The sequence below is a fragment of the Lynx rufus genome, unplaced genomic scaffold (genome assembly GCF_022079265.1).
Source record: "Lynx rufus isolate CCGP_SWC_20201006 ecotype Redwood Valley unplaced genomic scaffold, mLynRuf1.p SCAF_16, whole genome shotgun sequence".
NCBI lineage: Eukaryota > Metazoa > Chordata > Mammalia > Carnivora > Felidae > Lynx > Lynx rufus.
Genome location: NW_025814830.1, coordinates 32,503,889 through 32,531,705, shown reverse-complemented (window position 1 = coordinate 32,531,705; position 27,817 = coordinate 32,503,889). Strand labels below are relative to the sequence as shown.

Genomic DNA, 27,817 nt, shown 5'->3' with positions numbered 1-27,817 from the left:
AAAGTCTTGTAGTGTCCTTCCATCTTTGTTACTCAAGGAAGAAAGCTAGAATTGAAAATATCAATATTAGCCTTTGGAAGAGAGGATAAAAACAAACACAGAAATCTTGAGGAATTTCTAGCTAAGGATTGGAAATTAAATTTAATAATTTTAATAAATCTGTAATTTCTTTTCTTTTTTTAGTTTATTTATTTTGAGAGAGAGCGCGCAAGCAGGGGAAGCACAGAGAGAAAGGGAGACAAAATCCCAAGCAGGCTGCCCACTGCCAGCATAAAGCCGGATGTGGGGCTCAAACTCAGGAACCCGTGAGATCACGAACTGAACTGGAGTCAAGAGTTGGATGCTTAACTGACTGAGCCACCCAGGCACCCCTAAATCTGTAACTTCTAAGATTCAACTGTTGGTAGATTTATTGGCACCAAAATAAAACAGGGATGCTAACAAAAATTTCTAGGAAACACTCTTGCATCAATCCTCAGATTAATTCAGTGTGGTAAAGGGAAAATATGATATAAGACATCTAAGAACCATGCAGTAAAAAGATGGAAGGCGCTTGGTCTGTTTAACCCATTTCATCTTCTGAACTTATGGAACAGAGAAGCCTTAACCTGGGACCAGTATCTTCAAAAGTTGTAACATTTTTGCAGAAGATTACACAAGTAAGAAGTTAAGTTCAACAAGCACATTTCTAATTTATACTGAGTCTTTTCGTTCCAGAGTGGCGAAGGTACTGGGCCACAGATGTTCAAGGAGGGAATGAGGAGCTCCGAAATAGGAGAAGATGGAACAAGATACATTTGAGTTAGGGCTTAAATTGTAGTTAGATTTCAGACTTTGGGAGAAGTTGGGAAAACTTGAAACAATGGTAAAGATGTTTATCTTCTTTCCTTTCCTTCCCTCCCCTCTCCCTCCAAAATCTCACCTCTTTCATTCTGATTAGCAAACAGCAAGTGCATTCTGGGGTTTTCTCTGTGTTCTTAGACCACAATAATATCTTTGCTTCTCTTTCTGATCCCCTTTCCTGTCTATAGGTCTTAGATAAATATTACTGTCCCAGCAAAGTCATTGTTGACTTCAAGAAAATCCTCTCCCATCAATGTTTACATTAGTCACTTATCCCTAGTTTACCTCTATCATTACATGTATTTTTTGCCTTTTCAGTTTTTTTCTTCTCTCGTATAGGGAATACCATAGTATCCCTACTACTTAATGGAATTTAATGAATTGATACACAGATGTTTCCTTTGACTACCCTGCAAATTCTTAGAGGGAAGGGACCTTCTATAATTTATCTCTTAGTGTTAATACTCTGCTCTCAAGGGAAGTATCTATAAAAATATTTAACACACATAGGGTTGCAGAGGTAGCTATAGAATTTGCATCAAGCAGGTGAGATTATCTCAGGCCTTTTTCAATATTCCAGAGAGTACAAAAGAATTTCAGAGGCAATAATCTCTATTTTGGGTCTCCAAAACCTAAGAGCTACTCACTTGGCAGATAAAGGGGGCACAGACAACTTACCACCTTTGTTGTGAGAATAAATCTAGTCATTCCTTTATTCATTTGATAAACATTTTTCAAGATAATATGTCTGGTACTATTCTAGAGACTTAATATACAAGGTAATCAACACCAGACATAGCTTCTCCTCCCGTTTAACCTAATCAGACTCAAGTGTTATTATCTTTTACACTAAGAATTCTTTCTATGTTATTTCACTTAATTTGCACAGCAACCCTATGGGATGGTTACCCATCATTGGATCATTAGCCCCAATTTTATAATAATGAAACTGAAGCAAAAAGAAGTTAAAGAATTACACACACATACACACACACACACACACACACACACACACACACACACACACATGTATGTATATATGTACGTATGTATGTATACACACACATATACATACGGTGGAATATTACTCAGCAATCAAAAAGAGTGAAATCTTGCCATTTGTAACAACATGGATGAAACTAGAGTGTTTTACACCAAGCAAAATAAGTCAGTCAGAAAAGATAAATATATGATTTCACTTTTATGTGGAATTTAAGAAACAAACCAGGTGAACACAGGGGAAGGGAAGGAAAATTAAGATAAAAACAGAGATGGAGGTAAACCATACGAGACTCCTAAATATAGAGAACAAACTGAGGGTTGCTGGAGGGGTGCTGGGTAGGGAGACGGGCTAAATCAGTAATGGGCATTAAGGAGGGCACTTGTTGGGATGAGCACTCGGTGTTATATGTAACTGATGAATTACTACATTCTACTCCTGAAACCATTATTACACTATATGTTAACTGACTTGGATTTAAATAAAATTAAAAAAAAATAATTATCCAAATGATAATCCCCATATTAGGTAAATAACAATGTGGGATTCACACCCAAACAGACTGATTTCAGAGCCTAAGCAGCTGTACCACAATAGATAGGAAGCCAATTGAAGCAAAAATGCAAAGGATGAAGGACAAAGTGATGTGAGATTAGGCATGAGACGTAGACAGGACCAGTCTTGTGGCTTTGTACATCTTGTTAAGAATTTTATTTTCCTCAGAGCATTGGGAAACCACTGAAGGGTCTTTTTGTTTGTTTGTTTGTTGCAGATGTGGATGAGAGCAGACAGGATGACGTGAAAAGATTGGAGATGGTCCAGAGGGCTGTGACAAAACCAGTAAGGAATCTATTACATTAGTCTAGATGAAAAATGATGGTAGCATGGAATAAGAGGACAGGTACAGGTGAAATTGAAAAAGGTCAATGAAATTAAGAGCTCCTTAGGAAGGAATGTAAAATAACAAAGTATTGATGGAATAAAGTAGAAGGACCCCCTAGCACAGTGGTTGCTTACTTAGGGAGAGTGCCCTCTCTTTATAAAAAGAAAAGAATCATTACAAACAAATCCATACAGTGAGATCAGCTAGTATACAGCTTGTTGCAGCACACTGGTATTGAGGTGGTGTGGTATGGTAGATGGAGCTTTTGGTGTGAATCTCAGATCTGCAGTTAACATTCTGATAAACTTTCTGCAAGTTATTTTTCCTTTTCTGCAAGTATTTTCCAAAACTCCATTTCTATGCAGAAAATGAGTACCTAAGTGACTAACATCTCAAGATGGTTTAAGACAAAGTAATACTGTGTGTATGAGAGGAATACAAAGTTCCTAACGTGTGGGCAAGAGAGAATTCTACTATTATAATTATCAATTTGCAATATAAAAGTAGGTTCTTCCCACAACCCTTCCCAAATACTGAAAACGCCGAAATAAAGACACAGTTTAACCTTTGGGGTTCAAATAGAAATTTTGCTTACTAACAACTAATTTAGTCCAGAAGAAAATAACCCTGTTCATTCCTTCTTAGATTATGCTCTTGGAGCCTATCATCTGATCTCTGAAGGAAGATATGGGAAACACAGGAGAATAAGTCCTCTTGCTAGAGTTCAACATATTAAAATATACAGACAATTGTGGATTAGACTACCTATAATGCATAAACACAAAATACATTTCTTTTCATTATAAATTATAGAACCTAATATCAAACCCCAGACTGGGATATCCAGAGATCATAATGAAGAGACCTTAAGAATGAGTTTAGCTTTCCACTTATGGTAGCACTGTAAGACTTTGATAAGAAAATTAGAAGTAATATTATCTAGACATCAAGAAATATGGACATACAAGATGAAATCCAGGTGATAACTGGTTCTGTGGCTAATATTTTGCTAACATTCATCATTTCTTAAGGCAGGACAATTTTTCCAAGGTTCCCTTGCTTACACAAAGGGAGTATGTTATGAATGATGGCAGACTGGATTATACAAATTTGCACTGAGTTAATAAACATGAGACACAAAAAATAAAAAGTTTCAAGGGCAAGATGCATTGTAGTGGATTTTCTAAAAAGAAAGAAAGAAAAGAAAAGAACTGAGGCTGAAGTACTATGCACCATTGTTCCAGATCTCTCAAGTCAGAAAGAAATTTCATTCCCCTCTGTTAATCCAGGTAGCTAGGATCATTGTATTAGATCATTGTAATTTTTGATCATCATGACAACTCTTATAAAAAAAACTAGCCTTGCTTTTATAAATAGATATACAGATTTAAAAGTTAACTTTTAGTAATTTGGGTTCATGTGTTTTTTGTTTTTAATGTAACAAAAGGCAGTTGGAAATAACAAGATGAATGAATGAGTCTCAGTATCTCTCTTTATAACCTTGTAAGTACACATTTCTCTTAATGAAAGATAACACTAGCAGAACACAAGAGATCCCCAAAAGAAGCATATATAAAGTGGAGTAGGTGTTCAGGGGAGAGGGATATCAACCTGGAAATCTGTAAAACAGCTAACATGAGGTCTGTGAATTTAGCAGTGGATTGGGAAATGCAACGGGCAGGGAGAATGTTCCAGACATAAAGAGCAAAATGATTAAAAGATTAGGGGAAAGAAAGCGCTGAGCATGTTAGAGGAACAGTCAAAATGGAACAGTCTTATTTATATTTGAAATACTTTGGGGCAGGAAGTCTTAGGATAGAAGACAAACCAACACTGTTCTTCGGGTGGGGTGACTACTGGAATATGCAGGCATGGGGAGGTGATTCTAAGATGCCAGACCTGAGGGACTATGAATCGTGTGTGATACAGTTTTACAGAAATGTTTCCGAATGTGACAAGGGGTTTACCTGTTTCTTTTTTAAATGTTTATTTATTTTGAGAGAGAGCGAGAGCATGTGCATCCAAGTGAGATGGGGCAGAAAGAAAGAAAGAGAGAGAGAGAGAGAGAGAGAGAGAATTTCAAGCAGGCTCCATGCTTTCAGGGCAGAGCCCAATGCAGAACTCGATCTCACAAAACTGTGAGATCATGACCTGAGCCAAAATCAAGAGTGGGATGCTTAACCAACAGAGTTACCCAGGCGCCAAGAGAAGGAGCATATTTGGAAGACTGTATTACATCATTCTGTGGATGAGCAGGGTAGATGGTCCCCACTTTGTAATTATAAATGCAAGGCTGAAGTTTCAACAGTGGCCAGGGTCCCAAAGCTGGGATTTTGCAGCCTTCTCCATAGGAAGGAGGAGAAATGATTCCATGCACTCCTCCAGATTCACACCTCTCCACTTCTAAGCCCCAACACACATGAAGCTTCACGTTCCAGGAATACTACACTGAGAGTTTCCCAAACATTTTATGCTGTCTGGTACCCCCTACACTATTTCCTTGCTGTCTCCCTTCCCCTGTGATGGTTTGGTCATCCTTGACTTATCAAAAAAGAGCCTATGCAACTTCTATCATCAGTTTAAATATTGCAAACATACTCTGACTTTGGTTCATTCTCCTTCTTCGTTCTTACTTCACTCTGTAAACACTGGGGTTGATGCCACACAGCGCTGGAATTATTTGCTGTTAGGAGTATTTCCCCAACAGGTCTAAATGCAGTTAAGGAAAGGCAGAGTGCCAGTACTTTCATCTGCTTATTCCTGAGTTCAAGCAGTGCTCGGTATATCGTCCTTACTTGGAAACTTATTCAAAGATTCCTTTAGCCACGAGAATCAGCTGTACCCAGTACTTACAAGTAAGTGAAATGCCAAAGCAGATGAGACTGGGACAAAAGGAGGATGGGAAATAGGTTGAGTAAAATGTGAAAACAGAGAAATTCAAACCATGTGAGCAGCACTTCTCCATTATATCCACTTCCGTCCCTTTTACAGACGTTTACTTTACTGTAACCCCTTTCCTGCTTCAGGTTCTTCGTGTCAATGAGACAGGCACACCCTTAAATGCAATGATTTTGTTTCTTAGGGAGAAACATGAGAGGGCAAAATTTTTAATGTTGCTCATTATTTGCAATTATTTTGCTCTTTTCATATTTGCCCTTATAACCTCAACACCTAGCAAAATGCCTAGTGCCAGGAAGACCCTCCCTTTCATCGTTCAGGCCATTTGACATGCCTACCAAGAGGCAGAAGAGTTTGTCTTACTGCTTCCTGTTTTCTATTCAAAATTTGTATCTCAGCATTCGTTTAAACTAGTCTTTACTAAGATAGTTTGTTAAGACAGTTTAAAATATAAGATCTCTGAAAGTGTGTTTGTTAAAGTCAAAAGAAATTATTAATTACTTGCGTAGTTAGGATTTGGTCATGAAAATGGATCAAATATATAATGAGTTTTTTGAATCGAAAAGTATTTTTACTATTATAGCATTAAATTATAGAGTTACCATTATTAGTCATATTTATTCATGAGAGGTAATTGGATATCTTACAAAATAAGCCAATACATGGTGTAACCTCTCTCAGCCTAATTTTTCATGGATGAGCTCCTGCATATTTAATATCCTTGGAGGTTAGATTTTAACATAGTCTAATTACCACTTTCCCTTTATTTCTATTCAGTTTGACACAGCCACTTTGCCTAAAATAATTTAATATTCTTATGAATGAGACAGCGTTAAAACTAGCCTATAACATCAATCGCCTTTGTTTATGCCAACAACTTTAGTGAATTAACATAGAATGTGAGAACAAACGGCCCTCAGAGAGAAGTGAAAAACTATTCTTCACAATTTTTATATCATTTTTGAAGTATGTGAAACATTTCCAGTCTGAATACTATACGTCTGCACTACAAATCGGAATCCTTGGTAATTTTATTAATATGGAAGAAAATCCCCTTTTCTTCCCCTTTTAATCCCCTTTTGTTCCATTGCATCTGTACCCACCCAACTAGGCACCATGCTGCCTGACCAGTCTCAGCTGCTTAGGGCAAAGCCAGAACATGCTTCATAAAACATCATATGGCATTTCTACAGACTGTGATGCCTCTATACAGACACGCAGACAGCTGACCTATCCACAAGGGAGATTAAGAGCACAATTCCTGGAGGGAGATACAATGGAGTCCTGACTCTCACCAGTCATGCTACCTTGTATGGTTAAACTGCCTGTTTTTCAATTTCTAAAACAGGTTAATAACAATACCTACCTTATAATATGGTCTAGACCATGAGAACTAAATGAGATAATCCATGCCAACTAAGTGTTTCATCCTGGCATACCATATGGTAAGAATTCAAATACTATTGGCCATGCTATTATTAGCACTGGTCTCATTTTTAGGCTGTTATTTATTTATTATAATACCAATGACACTACCCACACTATTCCCTGCATCCTTCAGGGAGCATCATTCAATAGAATTTCATAGCTGTCAAGAATCTATTAGCTTTGGGAACCAGATCAAGACTTTCCAAAAGGCCAAAGAGACCTTTTAAGATGATACAGCAGGATCAAGTTCAGCTATCCAAAATACTTGTTCCAAGCTTTTCAATACTTTAGACCCAATTCTAGCATCAGTAGTTGATAAAATGACATCCAGTGATATTACCATAAGACATGCTTCCATTTATTTTTTTTTTAATTTTTTTTTTCAACGTTTATTTATTTTTGGGACAGAGAGAGACAGAGCATGAACGGGGGAGGGGCAGAGAGAGAGGGAGACACAGAATCGGAAACAGGCTCCAGGCTCTGAGCCATCAGCCCAGAGCCTGACGCGGGGCTCGAACTCCCGGACCGCGAGATCGTGACCTGGCTGAAGTCGGACGCTTAAACGACTGCGCCACCCAGGCGCCCCTAGACATGCTTCCATTTAGACAGTGGGAATAATTTAGAAGGCACAGAAAGGAGAAAAAAAAAAATTGATCATAGCATGTCAGAGGTAGTTGTCTTACTGGAGGGGAAAAAACAACTGTAATCTGTAATGGCCCAAAGCCACAGAAATAACTATTCACAAGATCATGATTGTGCAACATTGAAAATCTGTAATAGACATTTGTAATTTAATTCTCAGGATGTGCTTGTTAATATATTTTCTTTGGCCAAGAGTATATTCTGCCTCCAGCAAATGTGGGCAGTACTTCAAGATAGCCAGAAACATATTGATTTGCAGATTTCATGTTTTCATCTCTATGTATCACTGCAAACATTCTCCGTTAAATACAGACATTAGCACCACTTCTGCACAATGATCTCATCGTGCTAATGCAAGAGAACAGTATCGCAATCTGTGATGTCCTCAGCAAGCAACCCTAATCAAATAAATCAAAATATGCATTTCTTCTCATAGCTGGACTCTGATCTACTCATGTGCTGACTTAATACTCATTCCAGGACTCTCAAATCTGATTGATGATGTCTTTGAACAGTTTAGAAAAGAATAATCAGCCACAAAGCCCAACTTGAAGCTGAGCTGAATTTCAAAGTCTAAACATTTAATGTGCTTTGATTTATACTTGCTGAAAGGCTTAAGAAATCCAGACTGTGTATGTAGGTATCATCATTCACAGGCTTAAAATTTAATTTTCATTACCCGAAATGTTCCTTTGCGGAGAGTATTCCCAACTTAGTATCTGGCCTTCACTAAAACTTCTTAAATCAGGTAAGGATGGTGATCATCCTATACCATCAATGGATAAATTCCTTTCAACACTACAAAGTACATTTTATATATTACCAATATTAATTACACATGATTTATTGCTGGTCGTGAATCAAACCTTATGATCACTGAAAGATTTGTAATAATTCATTGAATGCATTGACATGACTCTCTAATGCAGGGGTTTCTAGAATTCCTATGATATAGAAGGGATCATGAAATACTTATCACGTAATATATGCAGGGGTGGGGACAGTCAAGGATTTTAAATTTATTTTGGGGGGTTCAATTAAAGATACTGGAATGTCATATATTAAGATATTATAATTACAATTTTCAGATTCTTCTTCACTCTCAGCACATTCATTACACAGTAATTGAGAAATTCTGCCTATTGTATGTTTGTGTAACAACATGTAATTTACCTTTCTAGAGAACATGCTAGACATTCGATATGTATAATTACCAAATTTTATTTTCCTTACAAGCTTATTATCTCTGGTTAGGAAAATCAGACAAATAAGTGGCCTAATTCTTACTTTCAGCTACCTGAAAGACGATTTGGAAAGAAAATTGTTTTTCACTGAGACATTAATGTTATCTGATGACAGGTTAGAAAAACGAGAATTACTCTACAGGGAACTACAGATTGAAGTTGGTAGTTATCACAGCTCTTATTAGATGCATAAGAGGGCTAATGAGTTCATTTCTGAACTGCCTCATTTTCCCAGAGACAGTGAGTCACCAGAAGACAAGTTGCAGACATAGTCAAAAAGGCACAGATGGGTACAAGTGTAGATCCGTGTATTGCCCACAGTGTGGACACATGTGACTCACAGGATGCTCTAGCCCCACATCAAAGACAGGCCCCAATCAATCATTTATATAAAATGCTCCCTGTCACTATGAAACTGTCCATCTCACACATCCTGTAGACAGCATTACTGTATTCTAATTGCCTACTCTCTGGTGACAGTGGTATTGTACTTGTAATTCACTCTCCTCTTGGCAAAGATGACATTTTTTCCCCCACTACATTCCTACCATTGGATAGGGACTCAAAAAAAAAATTGTCGAGTGAGAAATATCACCAATGACTGGAAATATTTAGATAATTCAGAATTCCCTCTTCTGGACCTTAATTTTCCAGCTCTCCAATCTGCACAGATATACAGAGGTATTATCTATTAAGCAACTATCATCTTTGTTACCTTGAATTAAAAACATCACCTAGGGGACCTGGTCAGCTCAGTAGGTTAAGCGTCTGACTCTTGGTTTCAGCTCAGGTCATGATCTCATAGTTTCGTGAGTTCAAGCCCTGCTTTGGGCTCCGCACTGACAGGGTAGAGCCTGCTTGGGATTCTCTGTCTCTCCTCTCTCTCTCTGCCCCCACCCTACTTGTGCTATCTCTGTCTCTCTCAAAATAAATAAACTTAAAATACATGTTTTTAATCACCTAAACTTCTATTATGCCTAAACAACTTGAAGAGTAAACCTGAATTATTTGTAATACCCAGCAGCAATTAATTAGACTAAGGCAGGACAAGAATAAACAGCTATTTGAAAAGATACATACAAGATACATAATGGAATGAAATTCTGTCACTTCCTTTAAGAAACACTGATTACACTCTGTTATTAGTAAAAATATATAATGCTAATAGTTGCCATTTTTCCCATCCCTGTGTCCTGCCAGCATTTATCAGTCAATTTGGCTGAGGTGTTAATAAATATAATATAAACACCATGTGAAATGAACAGCTCACTCAATCAAAGCTCTTAACTCTTTAGGTTGAAAGTGATCTGAGAGTAATAGAGCTCAATGTGGTACTCATGACAGGTTTTTTCTTCCAAAAACATTTTTTCCAGTGATTACCTGGCTTCTTATACATACTTCTAAGGAAAGGGTAGGCCACATGTAGTGGCCTGTTCAACCTTTAAATGTTTTTATTATCACTATTAATGGATATTTCTAGTCCTCGTACTAACCTGAACCCCCCTTCCTGTAATTTCCACCTATTCTCTTGCCCACTGGGCCTGTGCAGAATCTGTCCTACAGACACTGGCCCCACTCAGATCCAAATATCTCTAATCTCTCTTCAAAACTTTCCCTCTTTCTCCCAGCTTGCCACTCACCACACGCCATAGCAACAGAGGGCACCAGTGGGCTGTCAACAGACTCTGTTCTTCTGTCGGCACCCGACATTTCATACCTTAGCTCACAAGTCACCTTGGGACTGACACATAAGAATGCAAAATTGCTGGTATCGAATATGCAACACTAAGGAACTCTTTCCCCTGATGCCCCATTAGCAAAGATTGGAAGATAAGTCACCTAAATGGCAGTGGCTGAAGGGTAACTTCCTAGCCCACCTCCCCTGCCTTCTGTGTCCCTCCCACTCCACCCGGATTGCTTTCAGTTGATTGCAATCCCTTATACCCTTCCAGAGTCCCTGACCCACACACAAGCCACACGTGGTTAGTGTGAGTTGTGCCGATGGCAGCATTTGTAAAGACAAAAGGAAAAGTAATTGTTTTCCCTTCTCCTCTTGTGCAGATGTTAAGCATCATTATTATCATCCCCATCATCACCACTGCCATTTCTTCAGCCTATTTTTATGCTAAATGCTAGACACATTATATTCAATCCTTAAAATGACTCTACAAAAGTATTATTCTCCATTTAATAATAAGGAAAAGTCTAAGAAATAATTGTCACTTATTTGAGGTCACATAGCTAGCGAGGTAGAGAACGATTTTATACATGCATATTCTCATCAGTAACCATCAGAGTTTCTGTAACTATCCTCTGCAAAATGTGGTATTGCCAGACCTTGTGATTTTTGCAGTCTGGTGGGGCAATGCGCTTTCTCCATCCATAAAAAGTGACTCCCTTGTAAAAGTAGTGGTGATCATTTTTTTCAGTGTGGTTGTGAGGATTATATAGGATAACCAGTCAAATGTTTAGTATATTATAGCAATGCAAAAACTGTTCTCTAATCTCCCATCTCTTTTATTCTGATGTTTTTTCACATCTCATTTTATCATTTTATTTTTTCCTCCCCAAGAAAGGAAATGGTCCAGAGAGCCTCCCTGGCACAGTCACTCACACCCTGGTAGTAGCACTTTCTGTTTATAACCATTTCCTCCCCCTTGGACAGTAGAGGCTAGCGCACCACATTTCGTCTTTTCTTCCTGTTACGCAAATTCCACCAGTGTAGGCTTCTGCCTTCTGTTCAGATATTCAGAGCATGTATAAGGCAGGTGCCTCCCTGACAGCTGGCTTTTGATTTCTTAGTGCCCTAAATATTCCATGTGTTACCCAGCGGTGGGGGTGGTGGAGAAAGTATGGTTGGAAATCAGCAATGCCTAAAGAGACCTAGATATGATAACAGACAGAAAATCAGATATGAACTTGCAATGTAATATGCTGACATTTGAGGAAAAATTTGCCCTGAATATGTATGGACACCGTGTTATGATTCCAAGAGTTGATAATACTTCTTTCTACAATACTGCTGAAGATTTACCCAAAACATTCTCTCTAGTTCAGCTCAATAATGCCTGCCATCCCTTTCCATAAAAAAAGGATTTTCCATTTAAGCCACTAGGTAAAATACCTCATGATGTTCAACAGTGAAGATATTCAATTTGCTTCTTATTCTGGTTAGCATCCTTCTTTTTACTTCATTCCTCATTCTGAATGCTTCCCTGTGAAGTGTCTTAGGCAAATCAAAGGAATATTTTGGATGCAGTTTTTCACCCTCAGAAGCCCCACGTCTTTCTCTAACACTTTAAGGGTCACATGCTGAATAACACTGATCATATTCAACGCATGAAAGAGCATTTCACTGAACACATTCTTTGTTTCCCAGAAAACATCAAAGATTTGATGCTACCGATTATTCTGTATTCTGGGGCCGTCTGAATCAGGATGAAGCTCTTACATTCAGGAAAAATGTCCGCAGTTGAATAATCCGTTTATAAATAGAATTACATATTCTACCAGTTAAGGTTAGTTTGCCCTTCATAGAACCTTTCCAGAGGGAAGTATGCACAGTAACACCTACAGTATCACCATCGTGACTCCTTGCTTAACACTCTGACCTGCAGACCCTATGCTTCACCTCTTCCCTTGTTTCCTCCTTTCCCAATGAAAGAGACAAAACCATTTGCAACTAGTGGCAATATAATGTGAGTTGACCAGTCAGCCATCTGTAAAATCCTTCGGGGTACTTTAAGTGCCTGTTATCTGAGAGATCTGAAATGTCAATAAAAACACAATATAGTTCTCACCCTCAAGTTGCATGTAGTCTAGAAAGAAACACAGACAGGTGGACAGATCATTAGACAGCCATGTGATAAATGTGACAAGAAGTACATGCAAGGTGTCGTGGACTCATCAAGAAATAAATGAATAGCTGTTCGTGTTTGGAAAGCAGAGCAAGTAGTATTAGAAGAAAACTATAAAGGAGGGCAGAAGACAGAGAACACTCTATAGCATTTCTACAGATCTAAGCATATCTCCAACTCATACCCTCAGGACATCCCACCTTCTCTCTCAGAGATTTAACTGTCTGCAAGTTCAGTATGCAAAGTACCCTTTCCCAAAACACTACTGAGGATGCAGACTTAACCTTCACCATTACTCCTCTGGGATAAAATGAGGGTCAGTATTTATCTGTAGCCAGGAAAACCTAGATTCTAGAATTTCTGTCCTGTAACCTCGGACCCATTTCCACAGCTCTCTCCACTGTAAGATGCTAGACAAGGTACTATCTAAATATAATTAGATGCCAAAAAGTCAGAGCAGTCTCTGGAGTCATAGAGACCTGGGTTCAAATCCTTGCTTAGCTATTAAGTAGCTGAATGACAGAGGCATAGTTTTTCAAAAATTCAATAAAACCTGCTCTACAGTATAGTAATGAGGACAGAACCTTGTGCATAAAGCACTTACAACACTGTGTGGTGTATAAACCAGCTACCCTTTGGGAGTGCTTACTTATTATGACTAGAAGCAGTACTAGTCGCATCAGCAACAGGCAAGGAGAAGGATGGTAAGAATTAACAGCATTGACCGTTAGGAAGACCTATTTAAAATTCCAGAATTCTGGGGCGCCTGGGTGGCGCAGTCGGTTAAGCGTCCGACTTCAGCCAGGTCACGATCTCGCGGTCCGTGAGTTCGAGCCCCGCATCGGGCTCTGGGCTGATGGCTCAGAGCCTGGAACCTGTTTCCGATTCTGTGTCTCCCTCTCTCTCTGCCCCTCCCCCGTTCATGCTCTGTCTCTCTCTGTCCCAAAAATAAATAAACGTTCAAAAAAAAAAAAGAAAATTAAAAAAAAAATAAAATTCCAGAATTCTGTGAGCATACATATCTTCTTGATAAGATTCTATTTACAACAAATAATATTTTTTAGCTGTCATAGTAATTCTGTTCGCTATCTAATATTTCTCTTCTGTGAAAAACGAAACCTGTAGGGCTCTTCATAGACAACAAATGTCCTCCAACTACCAGAGTTAAAAGGACACTCTTAGCTCAAAAATATTTGTCATCATGATCCTGATTATTCTAACACAGAATCTCATGTTATCCTGAGGCAGCCCATTGTGCCAATCCATGTTTGTCCTTCCCATGATTTCCAGCAGGAAGATGTCACTCTCGGATGAGGGTGGCCTTAACTGTAACTTACGCAGTGTGGCAGAGAACCGTGGGATTCCTAAATGCCTTAGCAAAGCCTCTACCGCCCAGGCAACTAGAAGGCATATTTTGAAAGTCTCTGTGAAAGGCAGTGCCTAGGCCCTCATACACAGATGACAGATGGGGACTGTCACCGCTGACAACCAGCCAGCAGCCTCCAGCAAACAAGCAGGGAATGAAAGACATGAGACTGGAAAATAAACAGTGTCTTGGGCTGATGGAAGCTGTGCATTTTAAGTGCTTTAGAAAGAGAGGTGTGGCATGTTTGAAAGCAATAGGTGGCTGTTTGTAATATACGTACACCTTTATTTCTAAGAAAACTCTGAGTTTAGAGGAGATGGCAATATCGTGAGCTAATCATCTACTTTGATGCCCCCACACACAGATGTCTCAGTACCACCCAGCTGTGGCATGTATTTATGGGGCATTAAATGTGTGTTAGGTAATGTACTAAACATTTCACACAAATTTCCTCATTCCTTCTTTCTGACACCACAGTGCAATGGGTAAGCTGGGTTTTTTGTTTGTTTGTTTGTTTGTTTGTTTGTTTAATTAGAGTGCCCTGGTTCAACCAGGATCCATAATTTATTAGCCTGTGTGATTTGGGTAAGTTAATGCTCTTTTTTAAGCCACAATTCTCTCATCCAAAAATTGGGGGGAAAAATAGTATTGTAGCCACTCTAGTGAAAGAATGGACCTTCATCCAAAATTTGGGTCAGATGTTGAGAATGAAGACACATACAACACACATGCCCAACACATGAAGAAAATTTGAAAAAGTTTATTACTCACAGAATGAGTCTTTCTGGGGAGAGCAGACCAGGGTCACAAATCTGGTCCTAAAATGGCTCTAGAGGCCAAGGAAAGGAGATTGGCTTGGTGTATTTATGGTGGTGAGCAAACAGGTCTCTGATATGGGTCCCTGTAGATTGAATTTCATCCTGGCATCAAACGAAGGTGCACTCCAGCTTTACAGCTTGCTCAGATGCAAGCAGAAGGGGAAGACCATGGGAAAGACTTAAAAGTTGTTAGTAGTCAAACATCAAAAATGGAGTCAGACGGTTCTTTATTACATGTGTCTGCCTTCAGAGCTTTCTTATGAAGATTCACTGAAACCATTAGTATTTAGGTCTTCATGCCATGTCAGGCACAAGTCAATTGGCTAACATGTGTTACCTACATATTGGTGGAATCATAATAATCCCCCTATGACAAAGCAGAAAAATAGGCTCTGAGAGAAACATGACTCTAGTTGCTTTGCTGGCAAGGAGAAGAACATGGACTCAAGTCTAACTCTTAAGAATTCTGAACACTGGGCTTTTAACTACAATATACGTAAATGCTCACCAACGTGCCAATATTGCCCATAATAAAGAGAAGAAGAAAATAGTGAGTCACCATTTGATTCAGTACATTTATTATCAATGCATTTGATGTATTTCTATCAATATCGTGCAGTGCTTCCCTGTAAGTTTTGAACCTGTCAGTGCATCTTGAGTTCTGGTATCGCCTACTGCACTGAGTGACGTGTTTGCCATATTTGGTAGATTAAAAATACAACACCCAGTTAAACTTGAATTTCAGATTTAAAAAAAAGGAATAACTTTTCAGTATAAGTAAGTCCTATGCATTATGAGATCAGAGACATATTGTATAATCTGGTGATATCTTTGGCAGAGATTAACATAAATTGTTCAAACTCCCTATAATTGTTTTCTAATTCCCTTTACAGATGAATATGTTACCCTTTGGGACAATCACTACTGATTTCTCAACTTACAAATACTAAAGTCCATGAATTTCTAGACATTCCCATTTTCAATTGTTTGTTTCTCTTTTAGAGCAGACAATCGTACCCATACATGTATACGCCATAAGTAAACAGAATTGCTTTTCATCCAGGGAGCTTGTTCCAACCAAGCCTGTGGTAATTAAGGAATCACATAATTTTAAGTCTCAAAAGGCAAATGGAGAGTTCTTTTTTTCTTTCTCAGGAGAAGAGTGTCTTACATTTTGTAATAACTAAAAACGCTATCCTGGGAAAGAGGCAAAATGGTGAATTAAATGCAAATGTTCAAACTTTGATGAGGATATTCCCTTATAATCATAATTCTATGATTTCCTAGCCTGGAGTCAAAAACCCCTTTGCAAAGGGGTATGCATGACTCTAGGATTCAAGCCAGCTTGGCATCAAAAATCCTTCTGTGTGGCTTTTCTCAGCTGCTAACAGCTTTGGCTCCTCCAGAGAAAGAGGGAGGAGAGAGAAACTTTTAAAAATACTTTCTCCTAACTGAAGAGAAAACCTTAGTTTGCCTTTTCTGGCATTTGGCTCTTCTACAACTCTGAAGAAAATGAATAAGTGGGGGGGGGCAGCGGAAAAGGTTTCTGCATGCATTGCTGAGTACAAAATACCTGTGAGTAAGTTCCTTCTATGGCTTATGATTGAAGAGGTAGAGATTAGAGCTGCCTTCTCTATCAGCATCTCTGCTAGGAGACGCTAGTTGACTGAAATTTGACATCTAAGTACACTAATAGACCACCCTCATCTTTCTTATATTTATCTGTCTGCCTCCACCAAGCCTCACTCACATATCCAAATTTCTTTCCATTCTCTGTATCAATCTTTTGCCGATTTTATGAATTTCTCTCCATTTTCCAAGCTTCATGAAGCCTTATACCATTTGAAAATTCATCTGTACAGCTAAATACTTTTCCATCCTCTTCCATAGCACCATTTTCCAGAGCTCTACCTCTTACATGAGGAAGATAACATCACAGTGTTTGTCACATGCCCTCTTACGACCCTTCTGAATGCCTCATTTTGTTTTCTATCCCAGCACCTGTATAGGTTGTAGCTAGATGTAGTTGTTTAAATGTGCACTTATGTGTGGCTGTTCCTTTTTTTGACAAAAGGACTATGCCATGTATGAATGGGTAAGAGCAGTCTCAGGATATAGCTTTGTCTGTCCATAGACTAGATATTGTTGCCCCAACCACATCCCCTTGCTCTCACGGTTTCACTACACACTGACCTGACTTGCAGCAGGGAACGTCGGTACTTCTCTGCCATAGGGTTTACACTGGCAGCTTGAGCCTGCTTTGCCCATATCAGAGGTAGCCCAAGAACATTTCTCTTTCCTCCCCCACCAAAGCCTTTTAATGGGCTGAATTGTGTCTCTCCCCAAGTTAGCATCTTGAAGTCCTAGCCTCCAGTACACCTCAGAATGTGACTGTCTTTGGAGATATGGGTTGAAAGATGTGACTGACTTACAAGGAGGCAGTTAGTGTGGGCCCTGATATAATCTGACTGGTATCCTTATAAAGAAAGGAAATTTGGACACACACAGAGACACAATATGGAAGACGTATGAGGACACCGTGAGAAAACTTTCAAGGGAAAGAGAGCAGCCTCAGAAGAAACCAAATCTGCCGACACCTCAATCATGGACTCCCAGGCTCCAGAACCATTAGAAACTAAAGTGTTGTTTAAGCCACCCAGTCCATGTTACTTTGTTATTGCAAACCTAGCAGCCTAATAGAGTCCTCAATGAAAGACTAACGGGAGTTCACATTAAATGTTCCCTATCCCTAAAATCTTGGGTAGGATAATCCAATATGTGAAGTCTATTTCCCAAGAGATTAAGTTTCAATTAGCCACTGTGGTTACTGGCTAGATCATGTAATCATCGTTGGCTCCTTGTCTTTCCAATCTGCTTGTCCAATGGCATTTCCTGAGATAACCTCCCAGATACACTTCCTCCTTAGTTCTTTCCTCAGACCTGCTTCCAGCAGAACCCAACTAAGCAATCCTTAAGCATCTATTTTACAAATGCTCTACTTTGTTCAAAGTGATTGCATAGGCAAATCTCCAAAGTCTGTGAGAAACTACTCCAAGTAAACAGAAAAGACTTTATTAAATAGAAGATTTGAACATTATAAACCAACTAGACCCAAGAGACAGTCACAGAACACTCCACCCACCACCAGCAGAAACACATTCTTTTCAAATATATATGTAATAGTCTCCAGCATAGACAATATACCAACATTGAACAGGCCTGCACTTTTTTAAAAGAATTGAAATCATGCTTATGTAGTAAATTAATATTCAACAAAGGAAGCAAGAATATGCAATGGGAAAAGGACAGTCTCTTCAACAAATGATGTTGGGAAAACTGGACAGTTACTTGCAAAAGAATGAAACTGGACAACTTTCTCATACCATACACAAAAATAAACTCAAATGAATAAAAGATCTAAATGTGAGACCTGAGGGGTGCCTGGGTGGCTCAGTTGGTTAAGCACCCAACTCTTGATTTCGGCTCAAATGATAATCTCATGGTTGGTGGGATCAAGCCCCACTGTGCCATCAGCACAGAGCCTGCTTGGGATTCGCTCACTCCCTCTCTCTCGGCCCCTCCCAGCTTGTGTGTGCTCACTCTCTCTCTCTTTCTGTCTCTCAAAATAAATAAATAAACATTAAAAATGATAAGATAAATATGAGACCTGAAACCTAAAAACCCTAGACGAGAGCATAAGTAGTAATTTCTCTGTCATCAGCTACAATATTTTTCTAGACAGGTTTTCTAGATAGGCCCAATAAACTATTGGGACTACATAAAAAACAAAACAAAACAAAACAAAACAAAACAAAACAAAACAAAACAAAAAAAACTTCTGCATAGCAAAGAAAATGAATGGGAGAAGATATTTTCAAATGACATATCAAAGGGTTAGTATCCAAAACATATAAAGAACTTATACAACAACATCCAATCATCACTATCATCATCATCATCTTCTAATTAAAAAGTAGACAGAGTATATGAACAGGTGTTTTTCCAAATAAGACATAGAGATGTCCAACCAACACATGAAAAGATGCTCAACATCACTCATAATCAGGGAAATGCAAGTCAAAACCACAATGAGATATCACTTCCCACCTGTCAGTATGGCTAAAATCAAAAACACAAGAAATGACAAGTGTTGGCAAAAATAAGAACCCTCATGCAATGTTGGTGGGAATGCAAACTGGTGTAGTCACTGTGGAAAACCCTATGGAGGTTCCTCAAAAAGTTAAATACAGAATTACCATATGATCCAGTAATTTTACTACTGGGTATTTACCCAAAGAATATGAAAACACTAATTCAAAAAAATACATGCACCCCTGTGCTTACTGTAGCATTATTTAAATAGCCAAATGATGGAAGCAACCCAAGGGTCCATCAACAGATGAATGGATAAAAAAGATGTGGTGTATACACCCAATGGAATAATATTCAGCCATAAAAAGAATGGTATCTTGTCATTTGCAACAACATGGATGGATCTAGAGGATATAATGCTAATTCAGAGAAAGACAAACACCATATGATTTCACTCATGTGTGGAATTTAAGAAACAAAACAAATAAACAAAGATAAAAAAAAGAGACAGAAACAAAGACTCCTAACTATGGAGCACAAACTGATGGTTACCAGAGGGGAGGTGGGTTGGGGGGAATGGGTGAAATAGGTGAAAGTGATTAAGAGTACATTTAGAGTAATGAGCACCAATGTATAGAACTGTTGAATCACTATGTTGTACACCTGAAACTAACATAACACTGTACGTTAATTATACTAGAATTAAAAAAGAACTGAAATCATGTAAAGTGTATTTTCCCACTACAATGGAATTGATTTAGATATTATAACAAAGAGAAAATGAAAAGACAATCCATAAAATGGGAAAAAATACTTGCAAATCATTTACCAAATAAGGGACTTGTATCTAGAAAATATAAACACTTCCAATGCAAAAAATACAAAAACAATCCAGTTTAAAAAAGGGCAAAGTTGCTGAGTAGACATTATTTGAAAGAAGATATGCAAATGACTACTGTTCTGGACTGAATATTTGAGTCATCACAAAATCCATGTGTTGAAGCCCTAACCCCTACAGTGATGGCATGAGGAGACTGAATCTTTGAGAACGGACTAGGTTTAGATTAGTTCATTAGGGTGGGGCCCTCATGATAGTAGTAGTGCCCTTATAAGAAGAGCAACAGACAGGAACGCTCACTATCTCCACCTTCATGCACTGAGGAAAAAACGTGTGAGCACCGAGTGAGAAGGTAGCTATCTGCAAGCCAGGAAGAAGGCCCTCCTTAAGAATGAAAACTGTGGCACTTGTATTTCTAGCCTCCAGAACTGTGAGAAATTAATGTCTGTTATTTAAGCCACCCAATCCTTATGGTAGTTTGTTATAGCACCCCAAGCTAAGATAGCCAAAGCACTTACAAAGATGCTCAGCAAATGCAGATCAAAACCACAATAAGAAATCATTTCATACACACAAGGATGGCTATGATTTAAAAAAAAAAGAAAGAAAGAAACAGGTAATAACAAGGGACAAAAACGTGAAGTAATTGGAATCTTCAGCCATTCCTACTGGGAATATAAAATGGTGAAGCATTCTAGAAAGCAGTAGGGCAGCTCCTCAAAAGGTGAATCATAGACTTACCGTATCACCTAGCAATTCCACTCCTAAATAACATATCCAGAGAAATGAAAATGTACACTTATACCAACTTGTAAATGGATCTTCAATGCAGCATTATTTAAAATAACTAAAGTATAAACAACCCAAATGTCCATAAACAAATAAATAAAAATTCATACAATGAAGTACTGTTTAGGGTTAACAATGATGGAGATATTGAACATGCTACATGGATGTAATTTTGTAAAAATTTTGCTAGGTGAAAGAAGACTATCATACAAGATCATATTTTGTCTGATTATATTTATAATGTCCAGAACAGGCAAATCTTTATAGCCAGAAAGTCAATTAGTGGTTGCCTATGACTGGGTTGAGTGTCTGTGGGGATGGGTGAGGAGTAACTGCTGGTGTATACAGGGTTTCTTCTGGGCAGTGCAAATGTTCTAGCATTGGATTTTGGTGATGGCTGCACAACTCTGGGAATGTACTAAAATCCAATGAATTTTATACTTTCATGAGTGCATTGTATGGCATGTGAGTTATATCTCAATAAAAGTGCAAAGTGTGACCATTTTTTATTTGTTCAAGAGATTGAGCAAAGTCTCAAGTGAGACTTCAAGCTTTTGTCATGTAAATCATTCACAACATGACAAAATATTCATTAGATGCTCAAAAATACTTGTGATTCAAAATGTGAAAGGTTTAAGCCTTCAGGAAAATTTTGTCTGTAGGTCTGTGCTCCAGCTTCCTTCTTTTCTCTTCCTACATATCATATACATCATTGAACAATAAACTTTGATGAAATAAATAGGGGGGAAACCACAAAATTACTCAATTTGCTAAATATAAAAGATCCAATAAAACAATAAACAAGTCGGCTAAATCAGAATAATTCATATTTAAGTGTCTTTTCTCTGAATCTTCATAACACCTTGGTAAATGTTTACCTAAAACATGTGTCCACATAGAAATTCTGAAGTTGGGGCGCCTGGGTGGCTCAGTCGGTTAAGCGGCCGACTTCGGCTCAGGTCATGATCTCGCGGTCCGTGAGCTCGAGCCCCGCGTCAGGCTCTGTGCTGACAGCTCAGAGCCTGGAGCCTGTTTCAGATTCTGTGTCTCCCTCTCTCTGACCCTCCCCCGTTCATGCTCTGTCTCTCTCTGTCTCAAAAATAAATAAACATTAAAAAAAATTTTTTTTAAATAAAAATAAAAAAAGAAATTCTGAAGTTCTGGATTGCCTTTTTTTTTAAAATTGTGGCAAAATAAACACACCATGAAATTTACCATTTCAACCATTTTTAAGTGTACAGTTCAGTCGTAGTTAAACACATTGGCAAGGTTGTATTTGAATTGCCTTTATGGAGGCTTTTAACATCAGCAGCAGTTGAGGTACTGAAGGGATAGGAGCACAACGTAAGCTAACCATGTGTCTCAATCTGCCTGGGACAGATTCGGTTAAGTTCTGTTGCTCCAGCTTGTTAAGTGTGCCCTCTTTCATTCTATAAAATGTCCTAATTTGGAAGATAAATTACTCCATCACCATAAATCCATACCTACTTCTCTCCTACTTTCTGACTTCCTGCTGTTTATTCATCCCAGAACTGGACTTCAGGACTTTCTCCATCTGGCAAGTTACTACTCATCATCCAAAGCTCTACTCAGGTCACCTCCCCTTTGTCGTGCTCTTTAAATCTGAAAGATCTAATCCCTCTGTCATCTGCATTCCTGCTCCATTTTTTATGTCAGTCTACTGAGGCAGTTAGGTCTTTGCCACCATGCAAAAAAGGCTTCCAAATGATATTATGCCTAAAAAGATATATCATTTTTGCACTCTCAACTTCCTATACCATACATGACACACAGAACACACTCAACTCTTTGTCAAATGAATGAATAATGGTTTATGTTTTCCACAACATCTAATTCTAGAGGCATTAGAGAGGTGAATATCTAATTATATTTATTAGAAAAGATGATTTCTGTGGTGTTTGACTACCTTTTAAAATAACCACACAGACGTGCACACACACAGACACACACACACACAAATGGCTTTCCCCATGGCTACTCAATAAATAAATAAGCTGCACTCATAAGGCTTGTCAAGGTACGACTTCCCACAGTAGAATTTTGCTCTCCTCTCTCATTTATCTAGGCATGTGCAGAGGCTTTTGACCCAATTTAGCATAGATAAATGACCCATGATGTGAAATTTCCCAATAGTTTAATAATGCATTTAACTCAAAGTGACACTTGCTTGCAGCTGCCTTAAAGCACTTTGGAGGCGATATATGTCTCTTTGAAATGATGGATGGTGAGGAGGCAGGCCTGCAGGAGACAGCCCCCCCCCCCCACCATCTCCCCTAGGGAAGAACTAAGGAGATCCTCTTTAAGTTGCCCGCAGCAAATTCAGTGCTTGTAAGACTTAATTTAATGTATGCATTTTCCAATATCATTTACAGTTATGTCCATTAGATGAACTATAGAGGGAAGCTTTTTGTATCCTGTATAATACTCCCTTTTTTCTGCAATACATTTCGAGGGTTTTATTGATTTCTCCCTACAAAAGATGCAGAGTAGGACTTGGTGCTTATTACTTCAAGTCCTTGCCTAACCCACCGAATAATTTAGCCAAAGCAAAATTGCTTTGTATGCCTTTAAAATTATATTCCATAGATGAGAAATCTTTACCTTGTTTTTGCTAAATTCAGTAATCAAAAAGTCAATAAATTCAAATAGGTTGTTCTTCATGGTCAATCTTATAGTTAAAATAGAACATGAAAAAGCATGAATGTTCTATTTTCTGATTTCACTATTTTTTTTTCTTTTGGAAAGACATTCCACATTTTGTTGCAGCAATGTGCAATCCATGGTAGACATTAGGAACAGAGAATTTTGCTACTTTTTCTGATCACATAATCTTTTGTGGGCATATTTATAACTCTTCAGAGGATATGCTAAGCAACAGAAAAATGTTTTGAACTATCCCATATCTGCAAAGTGATTTTACTCAATCATGTTCTTTGAGTTTGTAACTGCTTTGGGAAACATTCCAATACTTTAGCAATCAGAAAAGAATGATGTAAAGTACTAGTATAGTCATTTACTGAGTTTAATATACACAAATAATTATATCCATGTGGAGAGGCATGCACAGAATTTGGGAGGGGGGTGATACAAAATAGAAATGAGTAGAGGAAGACTAGGAATAAGGTGCCAAATTTCTGAACCAGACTGCTGACATCTCTAACAGACTGTACCCAATCTTATAGAGACTCGGTTCCTTTCAAGATTGATTTGAAATTTCCAATAGACAAAGCTTGAATTTGTGGATATGCAAAAGCACACATATGCTCACACACATGTACACACAATCAAAGCATAGGAGGCAAAGAATAATTGACTGATATTTGCATCCCCAGAAATTATACAAATGCCTCCACACTTCCGATTCCATCAGGCTTCAAACTCAGACCAATCCTCAATGATGATCAGCAGTCCTGAGTCAACTGCAGACTCTCTTTCAGTGGGCTTACTGGTATCTTCACTCCCGGACTTGACCTGTGGTGCCCGCCTCAGGTGCCTGGCACACTGCCTCCATGGTGACTCTGACAAGTCCTCTCAGTTTTTTCCCCAACCTTTATTAAACAGTTCAGCAGAAGGAAACTTTGCTGCATTCCATCAGTAGCAAAGTGCACACAAATCTCTGTCTCAGGCTCCACTTCTAAGTTGATGTGTGTGCTAACTGGCACTTGAGTAAGGTTGAGATTCTGTCCTCACTGGCTCTCAGAAAATTGAGAAAGTCTACTAATTGCTTGTATTTATAAACGTGCAACAGCAGTATCTCAGTTAAAATTTATTTCTTGCCAGTGGACAGAATGTTATAATGGACCTAACCTATCTCAACAAGGAGTATGCTTGGCTCTATCTTTTCTGAATCATGTAAGGACAGAGATAGATGATAGATAATCAGATGGAAGATACATTGATCTGTATATCGTGATCTCCACAGATGGCACAAAATTCTTAAGTAACTGAAAATAAAGCAAAGTAAAGACAATTTGGTAGAACAGAAAGAGTCAGGTAGGCTTGGGCTTGAATTGTAAATCTCTCACCAGTTCTGTGATTCTAGGTAAATTATAAAATCTCTAGAGCATCCATTTCCTCAGCTGCTAGGTAGTCGTCTTATCCTCACTTACCTCCTGGAGTAGTTTTGGCAAAAAGAGACAGTATATAGAGCACTATGAAACAAGATACACTCCATAAGCACCAAGTAAGAGATGTTATTCTTGTGACCATTATTTTATGTACTGAAGGCACAAAAGTTATTGTACCTTAAAATGGGCTACCACAGAGGAGGCTTAAGAGTCGGGTGAACTGTACCTATTAATGAACAAAGAGTGGCAGCCCATTCCTCTATGGACATGCAGGCAGCCACCAGGCCATCCCTGAGAAAAACTCTTATTTTCACCTCCAATTCAACAATATAAATGTAATTCCTTTTTTTAAATTATAATTTATTGTCAAGTTGGCTAACATACAGTGTATATAGTGTGCTCTTGGCTTTGGGGGTAGATTCCTGTGACTCATCGTCGCTTACATACAACCCCCCAGTGCACATCCCAACAAGTGCCCTCCTCAATGCCTATTGCCCATGTTCCCCTTTCCCCCATGTAATTTCATCTAGTAAGGAAAGTTACCCTGTTTTCATGCACATGATGGCATTCCATTCAAAACAACCAATTAGAATAGGTCTTAATATTCTAATTTTTAGGTGAGAAGAATGAAAATTAGAGAGATTAAGCAACATGCCTGACATTAGTAACAGATTTAAGACACTCAGCCTCCAGGCATCCTGACCTTCCAGTCTGGGGCATTCTCCATAGCACCACAGCTACACCCCTGTGGATTCATTCACACTTTGTCATTTCCCTTTTGTAAACAGTGACTACAACAAAGTCTGCTCCCTCCTCCCCACAAAAAGGCTGACTTGAGAAAGCTGCAAAAACATTACTTTTGGTTGATTTTTTTCCCCCTGAATTATCCAGAAGTTTGACACTTAAATTACTCCATATGAAGTATCTGGCTTTAGATTAAAATTATATGTGGTATCAATATATTCATATTTTTTATTCAATCCTAGAACCACCCTCAAAATGAGTATAGTTACCTTTTTTTTAGTAATTACATTGTGCAGTTAGAAATATGTTCATGCAAATCTATATCTCACCACAATTTATACACAAAGTACAACCTGAAGACCTTTCTGGAATAGGCATATTTATAATATCAACAGGGAACTGAGAAATATTTCTTACATTTATGTGACCAATTATTTGAAAAGCTGACTCAGAGTAGAAAAATACTGCAAAATTATAAATGAAAATCTCAACACAAGTCTGTGTCTTCCTTAGGTAGCTGCATCGAGCCTATACATCCCGTATAACATTAGCAGAACATGAGAAAGGGTGTCTCACTGTACCGGAGTCCCGAGATTTGGAGAAAAGCAACCCTGGGCTTATTACATCTTGCCCTTCAAGTTCCAGTTGTGTCATCTAGGGTAAGTTTTCCCTAAAACTCTTATGTCTCATCTACAAAATGAGGAAACTTTCACCTTATGAATAATTTCAAAAATTAAATGAGTTTACCATACTCATTTCACATGCAGAGCACCAGGCATAAAATATAAAGTCAATAAATGATAGTTATTTTGAAGTAATAAGTAGTAAGCAGGCTTTATAAAGTATAAATGACCATAATGGTTAATAATTACTCATATCAGTCGAATCTATTACAAATTCTTATTAGTGATCAGAGAACTAAAGCCATGTCAGTCTGAGGAGACTCATACTGGGGAAATCCTAAATTTATTTTCCCCTTCTACTCCAGTAAATTCATCCTTCTAGGATAAAGGGCCTTAATCCATTAAACTAGACCATTGTAATTAACATGACAGAAGTTAGATTGTTCTGTATCCTAAAAGATACCATTAGTACCTCTAAGAGACAAAAGTGTCAAAGGGTTATGATTTCCATGGTGTGCTGAGCCACCTTATTTAATAAGATTATTTCTACTTCTTTGCACCTAGAATTTTGATCTGAAGTACCTTTCATTTGTAGCCTCTCTGAATTTAGGTTAGAGTTTGCTGTAAGTTGAACAAACAGCCCAGCTCAGGAAACGGGATCCTGCCTTAGCTATCTTCTCTCCTCTGAGGTTTCTATAAATATGCAAATTCATTTATAAAATCTGAACTTTTCTCTAAAAATCTTATATCCCATTATTCAGCTGCATTAGTATCTTTCATATATTGGCTATTTAAGATTCGCCATACTAACAAATGGGTTTCAAAACAGAATAAAACCATTTCATCTCTTTGCTGACTATGTGCTAAGGATGATCCAGGTGAAGACACAATGAAGAGCAAAGCTGGAAACATAAAGTGTTTATATTCTTCCTGTTCTGAAACCCACACTTAATTAGTATGGGAAATCTTAAATAGCCAATACATTAAAAAAATACTAATTTTTCTTTCTCTTCCTCACTCCTTCCCTTCCTTCCTCTCTTCCTCTTTCTTTCCTTTTTCTCCCTCCCCTTTTTCTTCTTCTCCTCCCCCTCCCTGCTCTTTTCTCTCTTCCTTCCCCCCTTCCTTCTTTCCTATGTCTCTCAATTCTCAGGGATTATGATCCATTCTCATTGTACTCTTCTGTTTCAAAGACACCCCAAGAACTAGAATACTGAGACAACACTTGTTTAAATAATTAATAAATGTTTGGGTAATGATTGTAATCAGAACATTTTGTTCTCTCCTTAGGTAAAGAACATTTAGAAAACATCCATGATGGAGCAACAGAGGATACTTAGGTTTTTATTTCCTTATACCAACTAAAAGCACATGTATTTGTGAATGTTCAAAAATATATTCAAAATATATACATACTGAGATTAATCTTTATATTTCTCTCAAGTTCTCCCAATCTACTATCTCTGATCAATCCCCAACTGCAATTAATTGACTCTCTTGGCGGTCTTCCATGATTGTTTTCTTTCTCCCATGCCCAGATCTGCAATTCGAGTGGAGTCTACTAGTCTTGTCCATGGAATTATAGCCAGTAAATATTCACATTTTCCCATTTGTTTTCTACATGGTGAATTTTCTTGTTGGGGAGTCTATCTGAATTGTGATCTAAA

At 38.2% G+C, this 27,817-nt stretch overlaps 1 long non-coding RNA gene across 1 annotated transcript; it reads left to right on the top strand.

Moving 5' to 3' along the window:
* The first annotated feature begins 2,624 nt into the window (after positions 1 to 2,624).
* Positions 2,625 to 27,817, top strand: LOC124511034 (uncharacterized). Its single transcript, XR_006961808.1, has 3 exons — positions 2,625 to 2,683; positions 26,044 to 26,189; positions 27,441 to 27,817. It is a non-coding gene; the product is annotated as an uncharacterized LOC124511034 (long non-coding RNA).